Source organism: Theropithecus gelada, chromosome 7b (genome assembly GCF_003255815.1).
Source record: "Theropithecus gelada isolate Dixy chromosome 7b, Tgel_1.0, whole genome shotgun sequence".
Taxonomy (NCBI): Eukaryota; Metazoa; Chordata; class Mammalia; order Primates; family Cercopithecidae; genus Theropithecus; species Theropithecus gelada.
In genome coordinates this window covers 32,446,172-32,463,365 of record NC_037675.1, presented here as the reverse complement: position 1 = coordinate 32,463,365, position 17,194 = coordinate 32,446,172, and the positions used below count along the sequence as shown (strand labels likewise).

Here is a 17,194-nt window from a genome sequence, read left to right as displayed (position 1 = left end):
TAAAAATACAAAAATTAGCCAGGCATGGTGGCACACACCTGTTATCCCAGCTACTCAGGAGCTGAGGCCAAGAGAATTGCTTGAACCCGGGAGGCGGAGGTTGCAGTGAGCTGAGATCACGCCATTGCACTCCAGCCTGGGTGAGAGAGCAAGACTCCGTCTCAAAAAAAAAAAAAAAATTTAAGTCCAGGTACAGTGGATCACACCTGCAATCCCAGCACTTTGCGAGGCCATGGTGGGTGGATCACTTGGGCCCAGGAGTTCAAGACCAGCCTGGGCAAAATGGTGAAACTCTCTCTCTACAAAAACAAACAAAATTAGCCAGGAACAGTGGCACGTCCATTGTCCCTGCTACTTGAGTGGCTGAGGTGGGAGAATCACCTGGGAGCCTAGGAGGTTGAGCCTGCAGTGAGCCATGATCAGACTACTGCACTCCAGCCTGGGTGACAGAGTGGGACCTTGTCTTCTTGTCTCAAAATAAATAAATAAATAAATAAATAAATAATCACATAAACACACACACACAACACAGAAGCTAGAATGAATGTGAGACCTTGTCTTCTTGTCTTAAAAAAAAAAAATTGAACACACACACACACATCACAGAAGCTAGAATGAATGGGGCCCCTACCCACCAAACTTGGGATAATTGAGCATCAAAATAAATAATGATAGAGACAGAATATTGGCTGGGTGTGGTGGTGTGCATGCCTGTAGTCCTAGCTACTTACTTGGGAGGCTGAGGCAGAAGGATCACATGAGCCCAGAAGTTCAAGACTGTAGTGTACACCATTATTGCATTATCGACCTATGAATAGCCACTGCACTCCAGCCTGGGCAACAAAGGAGGCCCTGTCTCAAGAAAAAAAAAAAGAGAGAAAAGAGAGAAAGAAACAGATTATAAGTCATTTAACAAAATAGAAACCTCTGGATCCATACTAATTAATATAAATACATTAATTGAAGATAAGAAACAAGATATTTACAAATATCTTGAAAGAGTTTCAGAGTCTCCCTCACAAAATACTTATTAATTTACAAAGGGGGGAAAAAAAGTAACCACACTGGAGAAGCCTAACAGACATCACCTTATTAAAGTAAACATCTGTAATGAGAGAAGTTAAATCGTGCCACCTGATAGGGTGCCATGAGAAGAAAGCAGCAAGACTTCTGAAGTCCTGTCATACCTAGCTGAATGTAATCACGAGTAAGTATCAGACAGACCCAAAGTGAAGGCCATTCTACAAAAATAACTGGCCGGGAATCCAAAAGTGTCAAGAATATGAAAGGCAAAACAAGACTGAGAGTTCCAGTTTGAAGAGTAGGAGATACATAAGTAAATACTATGCTTGATTCCGAACGGAATCTTTTACCATAAACAACATTATTGGGACAAAATTGGTAAAACGCTGAGTTACGTAAATGTTTTGATTTTGATGGTTATATTGTGATTATGTAGAAGGTGCTTAGGGACAATGTGGTATGGTGTCAGCAATTTAATCTCAATTCAAGGAAAAAAAAGTTCTTTGTACTATACTTGCAACCTTTTTGTAAGCTGGAGATTGATTCAAAATGAAACTTGAAAAATGACATTTAAAACTCTGGGTGTAGTGGGAAAACGCACATGACTCGAGGTAAGAGGTTGTTAGTCTCAGTTCTGCCACTGACTTAGTATGTGACCTTGAGCAAGTCACTTTACCTCAGTCCTCAGAGTCAAGGCTCTCTAGGATCTCTTCCACGCCTAACATCTACACCCACGGCACTGGCCCCGCCTGAATTTCTCCAGGCCCTTTGGATGTCACAGAGCTGCACCCGAAGACTCTGGCTTGCTATAAAAACAGACAAAAATAGTTGTGGCCGGATCTCCGGAATGAAAAACCGCTGTCCTAATCCTAACTTGGGCCGCAGTCTCCATCGCTCTTTCGACGGTGAAGCAGTCATGCCTGCCAGAGTGGGCGCTCGATGGCTCGGCGGCCAGCTGGTGGGGCCTTGGACCAGCGGCGCGGCGCAGGGCGCGCTCCCAATCGCTAGCTCCCGCCGTACTCGCGGCTGCGAACTTTCCGGCCACGCCCCGCGCGCGCCCCGCCCACTTCACTGCCTCGCTGTCGCCGCCGCCGGCAATTCCAGATTCTGCTAGAGTTAGCAGAGCAGGCGGTAACGTTGCGGGACCGGGACGGGCGCTGAGCTCAGGAGGACCCCCCCCAAAGGCAGGCAGTCGGGGATCCGGAGAGCGTTGACACCTCCGGGCGCGAGGGAGCTGTCTGGGCTGCCTGTTGGCTGGGAGGGAGGACGGACCGGGGCCGCAATGTGAGTTGAGCTCTCGGGGATCCCGAGGGTGGTCGCGGCAGCGATGTGATCGCGAAAGAAGCCGGTGGGAGAACCGGTCGAGGGTCCAGGTGTCTTGACCCTAAGGGCCGGAGTCCGCCAAGGAGGGGCTGACTGGGGCACGGGGTCGGCTGAGGAACAGCGCCGTCCGTCCTTCCTCCTGGGCTACGGGAAAGTCTGGCTTCACCTGTGCACAACAGGTAGGCATGGACTCTGCCCGCCAGCGGGAGACGGGGTCGCCGGGCGTGTGGGGAAGGTCAGGAGGTCGGAGCCCGCCCCGCCAGCTCGCCGCTCCCGGGACCCCGCCCTGCGGTGTCCGCTGCGCCAGTGGTCAGCCTGGAGCTGGAGCCCCGGCTCGGCCTTCAGGCGAGCTTCCTTAGAAGCCCGTTCGTTTTCTGCAGGAACCTTCAAGGAGAGTTCCCAGAAGGCAGCAGTGGAGAGTGTGGATATTTGCCTTCTGTTTCAGTTCTCTTCAGGAAAGAAAGCTTTTCCTGGGGTAGCATTTGCTTAGTGTGAGGAAACATTTTCTTTCACCCTACTCTCGGCCAACGCGGCGTTATTTCAAGTGATTATAAAGTCTTTAGAAACTTTATAAAGCGTTTTATAGTGCCTGTTTATCACAGTAATGGATACCTCTGGCAAGTTGGGATAATTTTCTTGACTGTCAACTCAGATAATAGTAAAATGGCTTGAGCTCCTACATTAAAGGTCATAGTTACCCATTGTTTTTATGTGCATTCATTTACTGAACAAATATGCAGCACTTTTTTGGGGGCTAGGCGCCCTTAAGGAATTTACAGCCTGAAAGACGTTAAAAGTTTAAGGAAGAATAAAAGGGGCCCACAAGTACAGTTAAGAACTTCCAGAGAAAATACTCTCAGTGAAATTAGTTAAGCTCTAGGGAAAGCAGAAGTGTGGTTAGAATTGAGCATTAGTTGGATGGGGAGAGGAGAATTTTGTTTCATTTTCCAAACATTTTAGAAAGTATGTCTTTGAGAAAGTGATCTTAGATAAAGTATCAAAGCCGAGATTTGTGTTACATTTTAATACCATTGGCTTTTTTTTTTTTTTTTTAAACTGGTAAGCAGGCAGGATTTATGATTTAAGAATAGTGACAGTTGGAGAATACCGTAGTGTGGATTTGTTGTGCCTTGGAATGCAGTTGTTTTACCTAGATAACTAGAAAATAGGAGAATAAGACTCCTCACCTGAAAGTCAGGAGACCTGAATTCTAGCTTAAGTTCCCTCCACTATTTAAGGATGTTAGATTAGGTCACTTTTTTATTATTATTCATTATTGTATCTGACTTTAGTCACAGAAAATACATGACTCCAAAGTACCTTTTTAATTCTTAAATTATTAATTAAAATTAACTACATTAAACTAATGAATATATTATCTACAGAAAAAAATTACTTTTTTGCTTGTCTTTAACCAATGCACTTACCTTTCTTCCTGCTTTATTTCAAAAAGGTTGAGGCAGTTTATAATAATCTTTCTTAACTATGAATAACAAAAGGGTTAAATTCTGGATTTTTTAAATTCTAAAATAATTTTATTCTGAATTAAGCAGTTTAATGACATCTGCATTTTTTAAAAAAGCTCCATTGAGTCTTGTGTGGTTCATTAATTATCCCATAGTATAATTGAAGAGTTTGAACAATCCTTTAATGAGACCACAGTCCTCATATAAATAACACTTCTGCTTTTTCAGGAGACATTGAGAAACTATTATTAAATCTCATTTGAGAAATCAATTAACTGGGGCCAAAAAAATTAGTAAAGACTTGCCTGTGTTACTTAATTAGATCCCTTGTCTAGTTCTAGTGTTAAATTTTTGAATTAAAATAGTGCTCAGCAATCTACAGCCTGTGGTTCAAATCTACTGTGCTGGCAGTTTTATAAAAGTTTTATTGAACACAACAGTGCTCCTTGGTTATGGCTGTTCATGTGTTGTTTTTGAGTAGTTGTGATAGAGACCGTATGGCTCCCAAAGCCTAAAGTATTGTCTGGTCCTTTACAGAAAAAAATTAGTGGACCCCTGAACTAGAACTCTTAAGTGCTTAATCACTAAATCTTTTGTAAGAAGAAATAGATTAAATTCAGTTTTAATTGTTTTGTTCGTTTGTTTTTATTGAGACAGGGTCTGGCTCCCTAGCCCAGGCTGGAGTGCAGTAGCAAGATCTCAGCTCACTTGCAAGCTCTGCCTCTTGGGTGCAAGTGATTCTCCTGCCTTAGCCTCTGGAGTAGCTGGGGTTACAGGCATGTGCCACCACGCCCGGCTAATTTTTGTATTTTTAGAAGAGACGAGGTTTCACCATGTTGGCCAGGCTGGTCTCGAACTCCTGACCTCGGGTGATCCGCCCGCCTTGGCCTCCCAAAGTGCTGGGATTACAATCGTGAGCCACTGCGCCCAGCCTCACTTTTACTTACTGATCTTCGTTTTTCATTATAATGTCAGGTAATTGTAAGATTCGTAAATGCTTCTGGATCTGCAGTGTGTAATGATAGAGGAGGGGCATGGTTTTTCTGCTACATTTACCTAGTATAAAGTTTTATAATTTAAGCAACTGTAGACTTTTTTAAAAATTTTTTTTAAATTTTTTTTTTTTTTTTTTTTTAGACGGAGTCTCACTGCGTCCCCCAGGAGTGCCGTGGCGCCATCTCGGCCCACTGCAACCTCCGCCTCCGGGGTTCAAGCGATTCTCCTGCCTCAGCCTCCCAAGTAGCTGGGATTACAGGCACGTGCCATCAAGCCCAGCTAATTTTTTTTTTTTTTTTTTTTTTTTTTTGAGACGGATTCTCACTCTGTCGCCCAGGCTGGAGTGCAGTGGCACGAACTCGGCTCACTACAACCTCCGCCTCCAGGGTTCACGCCATTCTCTTGCCTCAGCCTCCCGAGTAGCTGGGACTACAGGCACCCGCCACCACAACCGGCTAATTATTATTATTATTTTTTTCAGTAGAGATGGGGTTTCACCGTGTTAGCCTGGATGGCCTCCGTCTTCTGACCTCGTGATTCGCTCACCTCAGCCTCCCAAAGTGCTGAGATTACAGGCGTGAGCCACCGCGCCCGGCCAGCTCTAGCCTTTTGTAACCCTAGGGAAGAGGAAGAGTTTTTATATATTTCTCTAGCAACTTTGTTATTTTAAGTTTTAATTTAGATCTAGTATGGGAAATGTTTTTCGTTTAGTGAACTTCTCTCTTTTTACTGTGTCATTCATAGGGTTTATCATAAGCAGCAGTAAGGTACCTTTACTCAAAACAGTTTTTTTTTTGTTTGATTGATTGATTTTGAGACAGAGTCGCTGGAGTGGACTCAAGAGATCCTTCTACCTCAGCCTCTTGAGTAGCTGGGACAACAGGCACATGCCACCATACCCAGCTAATATTTTGTATTTTTTTGTAGAGATGCGGTTTTGCTATGTTGCCCAGGCTGGTCTCGAACTCCTGGGCTCAAGGAATCCCCTCATCTCGGCCTCCCAAAGTGCTGGAATTACAGGTGTGAGCCACCACATCTCGCCTCAAAAGAGTTTTTTAAACAGGAATCTAGTGATTAAAATCTAATGATTCCTAGTTGGTCATAAAGTCAGACAGAATATTATAGGAAGTGTAACTGAACAAGAAATCAAACATATTTACAGTGAGAACCAAATGGAAAGTTAGAACTCTTTAAGCAGATACCTAACAGATTGAAACAGGAGTATATATCCTGAATCATGCTTGGCCTTTTTTTTTTTTAATAGTAACAACACAAAAGATTTATTTCTAGAAAAGAAGCATAATAGCGATATTAAAGCACTATATTATTTGCCTAAGAGATTAGAGCTGGTTATGTGACAAAAATGAAGGAAAACTTGGAGAAGGTGATAATTTTAAATATTTAAAGCTGTACATATACTTTTGCTAATCTTAAAACCATCGACCAGGTGTGGTGGCTCATGCCTGTAATCCTGGCACTTTGGGAGGCCAAGGGGGGCATATCACTTGAGGTCAGGGGTTTGAGATCAGCCTGGCCAACAGGGTGAAACCCCGTCTCTACTAAAAATACAAAAAAATTAGCCAGGTGTGGTGGTGGGTGCCTGTAATCCCAGCTACTCGGGAGGCTGAGGCAGATAATTGCTTAAACTCGAAAGGTGGAGGTTGCAGTGAGCCAAGATTGCACCACTGCACTCCAGCCTGGGCGACAGAACGAGACTCCATCTCAAAAGACAAAAGCAAAAATTAGCCAGGCATGGTGGTGCACACCTGGAGTCCCAGCTATTCAGGAGGCTGAGGTGGGAGAATCACATGAACCCATGAGGTGGAGGTTGCAGTGAGCTGAGATCCTGCCACTGCACTCCAGCCTGGGTAACAGAGTGAGATCCTGTATCAGAAAAAAGAAAAGGAAAAAAAAAAAAAAAACACACACCATAGTATGGTGCTAATTTTACTAAATTGTTGTTTTATGTATGTATTTTTTCAGTAGCTTAGTTGTCCTTTATTGCCCAAGTAATGCTTCTCAATGGGCAAATATACAATAGCAGTTATATACTTTTCTGTTGCATTTGGAGGTTTCTACGTGTTGAATATATACATATTTGTGTGTCTGTACACAAAATAATACCTTACTCAAAACAATTAATAATACCTTTTTTATGTAAATGAAATTACCAGAAAACTGAAGTTACCCATTGAATCACCAAAACTCTTAAAAAACTATTTTGGGAGGAAATCAGAAAAAAGCAAAGCAGATATACACGTACAAAATCCCTTAGTCCTAATTCTAGAGTCTAAAAGGCTCTGAAAAGTTTTTTTCTTAATTCAATTGGTAGCAAAACGTGGCCTGAACTGATGCAAAGGTATTTGCAGTCATTATCCCATCTTATGTGAATATGGATCTGCATATCTTTTGCTGCAGAAATATCAGTTAGTTTGATTTATGGAGTGCTGCCCCAGACAGTTGTGGGGATTTGATGTAATAGATGGTTATGTTTACTGTATTCCATGAGTAGGACATGAAAGTGGCAGTCAGAAGGCAGAATAATATGGAGTTATTCCAGGGAGCTGTAGTTGCAAAGAAGCTAGCTGGATGTCTGGCAGGGAGTGAGAAGCAGTGCCTGCCAAGGAAAGCCCTCAGGTAAGGCTCCAAGAGGTTAAAAATTTGGCTAAATTTTAGGTTAGGTAGCTAAATTTTATGAGGTATGTTGTGAATTAAAAGTAGGAACCAGCTGGGTATGGTGGCTCACGCCTATAATCCCAGCACTTTGGGAGGCCAAGGCAAGCGGATCACGAGGTCGGGAATTCGAGACCAGCCTGACCAACATGGTGAAACCCTGTCTACTAAAAATACAAAAATTAGCTGGGCATGGTGGCGCGCACCTTAATCCCAGCTACTCAGGAGGCTGAGGCAGGCGAATCAGTCACTTGAACCCGGGAGGCAGAGGTTGCAGTGAGCTGAGATGGTGCCACTGCACTCTAGCCTGGGTGGCAGAGTGAGACTCCGTCACAAACAAACAAACAGACAAACAAATGTAGGAACCATGAAGAAGAACCAGGATGTTAGACCATAGTGTGGATTAAGAGTGAATCTGTGAATTCTAACTGGGATGTAAGAGCCATGAACAATTAGAGGAGAGGGAAAAGGAAGATTCTAAAGCGGGTAGAGTCTAATGGCTAAACTTGGAAGTCCTAGGTAGCAGATTGCACAAGCAGCAGATTCAAGGATTGACTCATTTTGAAAATGGAGCAAGAATTTCTGGCCTCTCCTGTAAACTCTGATGTGCTGGAGGAATAATGGCATCTTGTATACTTTGCTCCTGTATTAAGTAGCCTTATATTGCTCTGCTTTTAAAAATATCTATATTCAATATTATTTGTCTGTTCCATCACTGTTAGCTTCCTACTCTCGGTGGGTTTGCTCTTTTACTTTTAATGTGCTTCTCTATCTAGAATCCAGACAACTGGATTATTAGTCATTTCTAGACTAAGAATGAATAGGCTTTGATGGATTTATGTCAGTAAAATCCATGAGTTCTGAAACAGTTGCTCTATGGACTTCGTTTTTTTACTTCCTGTTACTGGAATCTCAGGTACCAAGTAGTGTGATTAATAGCTAGTGACTTCAGGAGAGTGTGGTGGGAAATACAAGAAAAGTAAAACTTCTTAAACTTAAAATCTGCCTGTGGCATTCCTAAAGGTCCAGAATGAAATCCCTTTTCCATGGAGAGATGGGAGAATTGGTGTGTGGAATGAAGCATAATAAAAATAGTCAAGAATAGCCAAAGACTAAACTAATAATTTTAGTAATTATTGATTTGCCATCTAGATGGAAAGGGCTCTCTGAAAGCTGATGTCTCTGGAAGACATAACACTAACAAAAAGCCTCAAAGTACTGGAGACATAAAAGTGAAGTGGTGAGAAAGAACAACAAAGTTAGAAGGATTGGCTGCTTCACCAGCTATGGCAATAACTATATTAGCAATAGCAGTGATATCTTAAGTTTCAGTATTATGAGGATTAAATGAGATAGTGAATTAAAAGGTTTTAGTGCATAGATCCTCAAAAAAATAATCATTTTTCTGTCACTGACATATTAGAGTTGGTTCCTACTGCTCAGTCTTATCTAACCCTCTCAACCCCCAGAACTCTTCCTTTTATGCTTCAGGGGTGTTCTCTTTCATAAGCTGGAAGGAGAATTGCTACAAACAGTAGTCCAGTTGGGTCTCCCACTGGCAATCTCGCCATCATGGAATCCCGCTTCTGCCATTTTTCTCATTCCTCACAATAACATGCAGTATTTTGCGGGGGGGGAGGGGAAGACGGCAGAATAAATTCAGTCCCCAACCTGTAACCCTTTTTAACCCCAACTTCTTATAAATTTCTTGTCCTGGTGTTAAATTCTTTGTCTTGGTAACTCCTGTTTCTCTTCTATTCCACCCTGACTTCTCTATCCTAATAGGATGTGCTCCCCATCAGTTCTTAGAGCAGTGTGTATTTGCTGTTCGTATTGCCTTATATTACGTAGTGGTGAGCAGCAACATTCTTCCCGTGCCTACCAAGTTTGCAGAAAATATTCTTGGCATCATAGTACACTGAATGTGTTTTTATTATATATGAAAATTAGAAGTATTAGTGCTGTGCCTGGGGTGTGTCATAAGTTAGGTTTTTGTGGTATAAGTTAGAAAACATGGATTCATTTGACTGTGGGAATTCATATTCAGAATTCCGTAAATCAAATTTTAAAATATATAGTACAACAAGTCATTTTAGTTTGTAAAGGATGTATATGTGAAAGTTACTTAACAATATAGAATAACACAATTTTTTTTTTTTGAGATGGAGTTTGGCTCTTGTTGCCCAGGCTGGAGTGCAGTGGCACCATCTTGGCTCACCACAACTTTCACCTCCCAAGTTCAAGCTGTTATCCTGCCTCAAGCCTCCCGAGTAGCTGGGATTACAGGCACCTGCCACCACGCCCGGCTAATTTTATATTTTTAGTAGAGACAGGGTTTCTCCATGGAACTCCCGACCTCAGGTGATCCGCTCGCTTCGGCCTCCCAAAGTGCTGGGATTATAGGCGTGAGCTACTGCACCTGGCCACAGAATGACACAGATTTTTATGCAAATTGATAAATCTTAAGTATACAAAGTTGAAACTTTGTATATTTGTCTTCTCTCTTTTTTTTTTTTTTTTTTTGAGATGGAGTCTCGCTCTGTCACCAGGCTCCCGAGTAGCTGGGACTATGGGCACGCACCACTACACCCAGCTAATTTTTATATTTTTAGTAGAGACGGGATTTCACCATGTTGGCCAGGATGGTCTCAATCTCTTGACTTCATGATCCACCCACCTGGACCTCCCAAAGTGCTGGGATTACAGGCATGAGCCACCGCACCTGGCCATCGTCGTCTTTATTTACATCTTTATGAGAAGATTCTGTTTATATAGGTATTTTGATCCAAAATATTAATCAGAAATGTCCTCTTTTAAGTAGAAGTAAGACATCAATAGTCATTGATAGTGGAAATTATATATCCTTCTACTAATAATAAGTCATTTCAGCCTGGATGCAGTGACTCACGCCTGTAATCCCAGCACTTTGGGAGGCCAAGACGGGCAGATCACTTGAGGCCAGGAGTTCGAGACCAGCCTGGCCAACATGGTGAAACCCCATCTCTACTAAAAATACAAATATTAGCTGGGCATGGTGGCACATGCCTGTAATCCCAGCTATGTGGGAGGCTTAGATACGAGAATAGCTTGAACCTGGGAGGCGGAGCTTGCAGTGAGCCAGGATCACACCGCTGCACTGCCCTCCAGACTGGGCAACAGAACGAGACTCCTTCAAAAAAAAAAAAGAGAGAGAGAAAGAAATCATTTTATAATATGAACAAAACAGAAATTTTTAGATTTTTTGACCTATACTAGTCTTTAATGATTAGTAATTCAAAGATTGTATTCTATAGAACACACAATTCTATGAGATTCCTGGCTGGGAAAAAAAGAAAAAGGGAGTAGAGGAGAGGCTTATAGTTAAAACGTGTTTAGAAACATCAAATGCTTTATCTGCATGCCCTCTTGGCTGTACATAGTGCACATTACCATGTTACATGTATGGAGAAACTGGTGAAGGAAACTGACAATGTGGCATTTCCCAAAACCATTTCAACTTGGATTTCCCCCTCTTCACATAGAATACATGTTCTCATTCTTCTGGCAGTATTCCACAAAGTATTCTTGGTAAACACTGCTTTATCTAAAGGTTTCTCTTAACGTGTAAAACTTCTGCACTCAGTTTTCTTTACTTTTTTTTCCCCCCATTAAGCCTTTTGCACTCCTGTGCATTTGTAGTTTTCATAGTTTTATATGACAGCCTAGTATTCTTTGAATATGTCAAATTTTAACCATTTCTTTAGTGTTGGACTTGTAAGTTCTTTTGAATTTTCACTAGAATTACAGTTAATTACAGTGCTGTAATTAATACTTTTATACTTATATTTTCCTTTTTCTTATGAATTTTCAAAAACTGGATGTTTTTATCAAATGGTTTTGATATTTTTATAACTTAGGATAAATAATATTTTTTTTCTAACAGAGTTGAACCGTTTGTACTGCCACTGTTTATATTAAACTATCAGCTTTTCTAAAATTTTAGCATTGGCTGTAAAAGTTTTTGCATTTTTCATATTTAGATTTAATATGCATGGTTTTGAACCACTCACCTAAATCAAATTATTTCCTATTGAGCTTAAATCATTATTATATTGTTAACATTTCAAATTTTTAACTAATGATAGCCAATTTATTTGTAGGGTTGTTACAGAGAATTAGACTAATGTTAAATTCATACAAAATAATGTCATAGGTTTGAATTTCATTGTCAGAGATTTTTCTGCTGTTTTCTGAGGCAAGTAATTTTTTTAGCCAAATTTTAAAATACTGTTGTAGAAAGAAGGAAGCAAGATATTTCAGATTCAAAGATGGAATTGATACAGACAAGATTTTTAAATTATCAAGTTATAACTGTGTTAAAGAACTCTTAACATTACAAATGACTTGCTTCTTATCCATTTTACCCTAATTCTAATAAACTATACTGGTTAAGTGTCAGCAAACCAACTTTAGGATTCTGCCTAGAGATATGTAAAGTGCTGTAACAAAAGGACTTTGTTTTCTTTATACCAGGGGCAGCCTTCTTTAAGCAACATCTCAATTGTGGCCTAATGCTGTTTGTAACTTGTGAGTTCCTGTTTTTGTAACGTATAATTTTGCAAAGCCTAAATCACAAGTGAAAATCTGAGGTCAGGGTAGAATAATGTAGCTTCCTTATAGATGAAAGCTAATTACTATATTTTTGGGAAAGGTTTGGATTTTAGGATTTATCTGTGTTTTTTGAATTGTGGGAGTTCTTGAGAGTTGGGGTTTTTTGTTTTGTTTTGTTTACTTTGTGCTTTTTGTTCAGAACTGAGGAACTAAGACTATAGGGTGAATTGAAGCTGTTATGGTGTCTTTTAGGTAAGTAAAAGTCAAATAGAAGTAATTGAAATTGAAGTCTGAGACGTATCCCAACACTTCAGGCACTTGATACATTCTGGAATTAGTTTCATTTACTGTTTAGTGACGTTTTTGTTTTGTGAATTATTTTCATGCTCCAGAAGGAAAACACTAACAAACCAATCCAATAAACCTTTCTAACCTTGTATCCAGTGTCTTCTTTGATTATTTGTGATCTTTCCCTTTTCCCTCCTTGAAATGATACAATCATTTTAAGAAACTAAAATGACCAAGAAGATTAGGAATACTTTTTTCTCCCTATAAATTTCAACATGTTTCCATTGCTACCAAGATAAACCTGTAAACTCTAGAGAGAGAAAATTATATTAGCACTTTCTATCAGGACCGGAATAATCAACTGCCTGTATGTTTGTTGACATTGTTGAAGGTGCTTACACTACCATGCCTAAATAAAATTGAAGTTAACTCCTTTCCAGATGAATTAAAACCAACCCTTAGTTGGTTTTGTTTGTTTTGAGACAGAGTCTTCCCGAGGCTGGAGTGCAGTGGCGGAATCTTGGCCCACTGCAGCCTCCGCCTCCCTATCTCAAGGGATCCTCCCACCTCAGCCTCACGAACAGCTGAGACTACAGGTGTGCATCACCACATCCAACTAACTTTTGTATATTTTGTGGAGACAGGGTTTTGCCATGTTGCCCAGGTTGGTCTTGAACTCCTGGGCTCAAGTGATCTGCCAGCCTTGGCTTCCCAAAGTGCTGGGATTACAGGCATGAGCCACCGCACCTGGCCTGATAATACGGTTGTTAACTGCTCTCAGAGATGGTTTTGGAGTAAGTTACTTTAGAAAAGAAAACTCTGAGGCCGGGCGTGGTGGCTTATGCCTGTAATCCCAGCACTTTGGGAGGCCAAGGCGGGTGGATCACCTGAGGTCAGGAGTTCAAAACCAGCCTGACCAATATGGTGAAACCCCATCTCTACTAAAAATACAGAAATTAGCCGGGCCTGGTGGCATGTGCCTGTAGTCCCAGCTACTCTGGAGGCTGAGACAGGAAAATCACTTGAACCCGGGAGGCGGAGGTTGCAGTGAGCCAAGATTGTGCCATTGCACTCCAGCCCGGGTGACAGGGTGAGACTCCATCTTTAAAAAAAAGAAAAGAAAACTCTGACCCTAGAATATTAGTGCCCTGCTGGTTCCTTTTTCTATTAGTAGTCAATAATATACATATGTGTTACTCTAGGCTAATAAAGTCACTAGGCTTAATACAGAGCCATTCGAAAGGAAAGAATACTATGCAAAAGTACAGACATTAGTACACATATACACTATGTCTGATATTTGAAGACTGGTACTTAAGTTGAATCGCATAAATTGTCAAGCCAGCCTTTTTTTCACCTATAAAAATGGCAGTTTCATGTAGTTCAGCTTACTCATGGCTTAGTGGTTCTTCAATTTTTCCATTAAAATAGTATTTTTAACAGCAAAAGGGAGTGATTTTTGTTAAAGCACGTCTAGAAAGGCATTATCATTCTCAGGATTTCTTTGAAGTCTCATGTTTTATCTTGAAGTGTTTTATTAATTTTGCCTTCCATATGCATAAATCTGTATTTTAATATAAAACAATGTTTAAAATTAATGCTTAGGGAAAACTTTAAGTAAAATTTGACCCTCTAGTCTAAATTTGACCTCTAGCATAGTAATATGCTTCATAATCTGCTGGAGTTATCCCAGTTTGAGAAGCATAATTTGGATGTTACCTTGGTACCTTAGGTCTAGTTCACAGTGCCTACTTTTCTCAACATAAAAGACCTCTGGCATGAAAATGATGACTGAGTAACTAGGAGTATCTATCAGGTACAAAGTACAGACAGTTTTGAAAGAAGCAAATAGGGCCCAGAGAAATACCTAGTCTAAAAGCATTTAAATGCCTTTATAACTTAGTTCAGTTATTGGCTTTAGGGTAAGCACATACAGTGTTTGGCTGTAAAGTAATGGAATAAACAGTCTTGTGTACCTTTTAAAAATGTATTAATAGGGCCAGGCATGGTGGCTCATCCCTGTAATTCCAGCACTTTGGGAGGCCGAGGTGGGTGGATTACCTGAGGTCAGGAGTTCGAGACCAGCCTGACCAACATGGTGAAACCCCGCCTCTACTAAAAATACAAAATTAGCCAGGTGTGGTGGTGGATGCCTGTAATCCCAGCTACTCGGGAGGCTGAGGCGGAGAATTGTTTGAACCCAGGAGGTGGAGGTTGCAGTGAGCCGAGATCGCACCATTGTACTCCAGCCTGGACAACAAGAGTGAAACTCCATCTCCAGAATACATACATACATACATATATATATATATATAAATAAGTGATGATAACAAGTACATTTTAATGTTTCTCCTTGGAACAGTTTGCTTAGGTCTAGAAGTTGCTAGGTGCTGGCAGCATTTTGACTAATACTTCATACTATATTGCATTCATGGAGAGTCATAGTATACATTAACCTAATTAAATAGCCTGAGAAATCTTATAGGTAAAAATCCCTAACTTTGTCTTAATGCAAGATTCCCAAATTTATTACACCAAGGAACCTAATGTTCTGTCGTTGGGAAACAGTGTCATTTAGTTCCATATATCCACAAATTATGTATAAAATGTAAGCTTTTTAAAAAATGACTGGCTTTGGGTTTTTTTGTTTTTTGATCATGGCTCACTGTCACCTCAACCTCCTGGGCTCAAGTGATCTTCTTACCTCAGCCTCCTAAGTAGCTGGGACTGCAGGTATGCACCACCATGCCCAGCTAATTTTTTTATTTTTTGTAGAGATGGGGTCTCATTATGTTGCTCAGGCTGGTCTTGAATTCATGGGGTCAAGCCACCCTCATGCTTTGTCCTCCCGAAATGCTGGGGTTATAGGTGTGAGCCACTGTGCCTGGCCCCTCTTCTCACTTTTTTTTTTTTTTTTTTGAGACAGAGATTCACTCTTGTCACCCTGGCTAGAGTGCAATGGAATGCAATGGCGTGATCTTGGCTCACTACAACCTCCAGCTCCCGGGTTCCTGGGTTCAAGTGATTCTCACGCCTCAGCCTCCTGGCCTCCTGAGTAGCTGAGAATACAAGCATATGCCACCACGCCTGGCTAATTTTTTGTATTTTTGGTAGAGACAGGTTTTCACCATGTTAGCCAGACTGGTCTCAAGCTCCTGACCTCAGGTGATCCACCTGCCTCGGCCTCCCAAAGTGCTGGCATTACGAGCGTGAGCCACTGGGCCTGGCCTAACTTCTCACATTTTTGAGGGGCTTGATTGGATGAAAGGGTGGCAGCATAGTATGTTGTGGTTAAAACAAATATATCTGAAGTCAGATTGCTTAAGTGCACACCCAGGTTCTCTGTGACCTTGGGAAAGTCACTTAACTTCTCTGTGTTTCAATGTCCTCATCTGTAAAATAGGGCTAATAAAAATAGCTGCTTCATGGACAGTTTGTCAGATTATTCAAGAAAATAATGTAAAGCATTTAGAGTACTGCTTAGACTATAATAGTAAATATTAGCTGCTTCTGTTAAATATAGCTGGCATTACATTTGGGGCAGCAGTTTTATAAAATCCTTTTTTCAAGTAGCAACTAACTATACTTTGAAAAATATATTTAAATATATTGACATATGTGTTCACTTGTAGTAAATCACCTTGTAATCTCAATAGAAACATAAGAGAAACTAAGAGAAAAATTAGAAAAATAAGCATTCCTCAGGTATATGTAGGGTTGTGGTTATATTAAAACATATAGCAGATAACATTGACTGAATTTGTATTCATCTTCCTGATGAGGTAAGACTTCAGATAAGAGCAGCAGCCATCTGTTTGCAAATGCCCTTGCTTATCTCATGGGTAGTGCATATGTGGAGCTCTCAGGTGCATTTTAGACTTGTGAGTTTAGATGTGAGATTACCAATATGAATTGTCTACTTCTTTTAGGAGTAATTTACATAAGGAATATATTGAGGGCATTAGAGATGACTTTATGACCTGCTTATGATCTCAAGCTTTTTGCTGAATTATTTATTATCACATTGTGTTAGCTATTTTGCTTCTTGATAGATCATTTTACACCACAATATTGCTGCTGCCTAAAGAAAAAAAAGTCTCTTCAGCAGATACGAATGACTTCTAAAAAGGGTAATTTGATTCTGAAGATAGGATTTTGACTTGCCCTGGTATTAATAAGAAATTTTCTCTATGATACTGTGGTTATTTCCACCCCCCAAACAATCACAGATACTAAGTGCAAACTTGTTTTTCACCTTGTGTGTATTTAGTAGGTTTCTTCCAGAAATTATTTCTGTAGCATCTATTAACTGTATCCTTAATTGTGAATATTTTGGCTAGTTCACTTCAATAATTGAAGAAAGGAAAGGAGGGTTTTTTAAAACAAGCTAGAATTTTTGTTGCTTCAGTAAAAATGAATGTTTAGCAGCATTGTTTATATTCCTTTTTTGTTGTTGTTCAAGACAGAGTCTCACTCTGTCTCCCAGTCTGGAGTGCAATGGCATGATCCTGGCTCGCTGCATCCTCTGCCTTCAGGGCTCAAGCGATTCTCCTGCCTCAATCTCCCGAGTAAGTGGGACCACAGGTGCACAACATCATGCTTGGCTAATTTTTGTATTTTTTGTAGAGATGGGGTTTCGCCTTGTTGCCCAGGCTGGTCTCGAATGCCTAAGGTCAGATAATCTGCCTGCATTGGCCTCCCAAAGTGCTGGGATTACAGGTGTGAGCCACCACACCTGGCCACATTGTTTATATTCTTTGTTCTGTAAAAGTGACATTTTTGAAAATGACCGAAGATTTTCTTTCTCTTTCTTTTTTTATTTTTTTTTTCTGGTG

At 40.7% G+C, this 17,194-nt stretch overlaps 1 protein-coding gene across 3 annotated transcripts in view; it reads left to right on the top strand.

Moving 5' to 3' along the window:
* Positions 1-2,117: 2,117 nt before the first annotated feature.
* Positions 2,118-17,194, top strand: part of HEATR5A (HEAT repeat containing 5A) — a 123,876-nt gene continuing 108,799 nt past the window's right edge. For 2 of the 3 annotated variants that reach the window (XM_025392550.1, XM_025392549.1), the window contains exon 1: positions 2,118-2,307. The gene's annotated coding sequence lies outside the window, so the exon portion shown is untranslated. Of the gene's footprint in view, positions 2,526-17,194 lie in introns of all 3 variants that reach the window. The other variant, XM_025392547.1, reaches the window with a different exon arrangement.